The sequence below is a fragment of the Medicago sativa genome, chromosome 6, assembly GCF_051527215.1.
Source record: "Medicago sativa cultivar Bolivia chromosome 6, Bolivia_mono, whole genome shotgun sequence".
Classification (NCBI taxonomy): domain Eukaryota; kingdom Viridiplantae; phylum Streptophyta; class Magnoliopsida; order Fabales; family Fabaceae; genus Medicago; species Medicago sativa.
Window position 1 is genome coordinate 31,693,243 of NC_140754.1, and position 1,546 is coordinate 31,694,788.

Sequence of the window (1,546 nt, forward strand, 5' to 3'; positions counted from 1 at the left end):
GTCCGGTCGCAAAGGTTAGCTCAGTCCGTTCCACCGGGTGTTCGAGAACAAATACCGGAGCCACTCTCAACTGAATCTGAAACGATCTCTTCTCATAAATCTGCAACTATGGAAGGAGAAGGAGTTGTACCACCGAGACCTAAGCTAGGAGACTACGGGTTAGCCACTCATCGCGGTCAACTGACCCACACTTTTCAACCAACTAACCCCGTAGCTTTCGACATCAAGACAACTGTCTTCAACGGTTTGAGGGACAAGCAATTCGATGGGACTGAAGCTATGAGTCCTCATGAACACTTGAGCTACTTTGCTGAAACTTGCGAGTTTTATGTGCAACCAGCCACCGTGACTGAAGCACAAAAGAAACTAAGGCTATTTCCTTTCACCTTGACGGGAAGAGCAAAAGATTGGTTGCTAACAATACCAAACGGGACTGTCCAAACATGGGAAGAGTTAGAGCTGAAGTTCTTGGAGAAATATTTCCCTATGTCTAAATATTGGGAAAAGAAGATGGAGATCTCTAACTTCAAGCAAGGAGAAGGTGAATCATTATATGATGCTTGGGAGCGATTCAATTTGCTTCTTAAGAGATGCCCTAATCATGAGTTCACCGAGAAACAATACCTCCAAATCTTCACTGAGGGGGTAACACCAAACACTAGAATGCTCTTAGATGCTTCCGCGGGAGGTAGTCTCAAGAGCAAAATTGATCATGAAGTCCAAGCTTTAATTGAGAACATGGCTGGAAATGAGTATCGTGCTGAAGCTAAGAAGAAAGAAAGAGGAGTGTTTGGGGTGAGTGAACAAACTGCTATCCTTGCTAACCAAGCAGCTATGAACAAGCAAATCGAAGCTCTAACTAAGGAGTTTCAAGGCTTCACTTTGGCTCATAAGCAACAACAAGTGGCTGCAATCAAATGTGATCTATGTGGTGAAGAACATCCCAATGGTGAATGTGTACCAGAAGGATCAAGTGAAGAAGCTAACTACATGGGAGGATGTCAAAGGCAAAATTAGTACTACACTCCAAGAATCAACAAGCATCCCAATCTAAGCTACTCGAATAACAACGCTTTGAATTCTCAGATGCTTACTCCTCCACAACAACAACAAAGAAAGCCATCACCTCTTGAGGAAACTATGATGAACTTCATGAAGATGACTCAAGGCAACTTTGAAGAGATGAAGAAGAGTCAAGAAGCTGAAAGAAAGAACAATGAAGCTTCTAGGAAGATGCTTGAAACTCAACTGGGGCAATTAGCTAAGCAATTGGCTGAACAAAGTAAAGGCGGATTCTCAGGTAACACTAAAGACAACCCTAAGAATGAGTCTTGTAATGCTATTGAATTGAGGAGCAAAAAGGTTTTGACACCTTTAGTTCCAAAAGCTCCAAAGAAGATTGATGATGTAGTAGTTGAGGTAGAGGAGAATGGTGAAGTTGAAAAAAATAATGAGGGTGTAGTTGACAAAGAAAATGATCATGGAGTAGTTGAAAACGAAAGGAAGGAAAAAATAGAGGGAGAAAAAAGTGAGAAGTTAATTGATG

At 41.8% G+C, this 1,546-nt stretch overlaps 1 non-coding gene across 1 annotated transcript; it reads right to left on the reverse strand.

Annotated features, from left to right (window-relative positions):
* Positions 1-502: 502 nt before the first annotated feature.
* LOC146914536 (small nucleolar RNA R71) lies at positions 503-608 on the reverse strand. Its single transcript, XR_015017234.1, has one exon. It is a non-coding gene; the product is annotated as a small nucleolar RNA R71 (small nucleolar RNA).
* Positions 609-1,546: the final 938 nt, after the last annotated feature.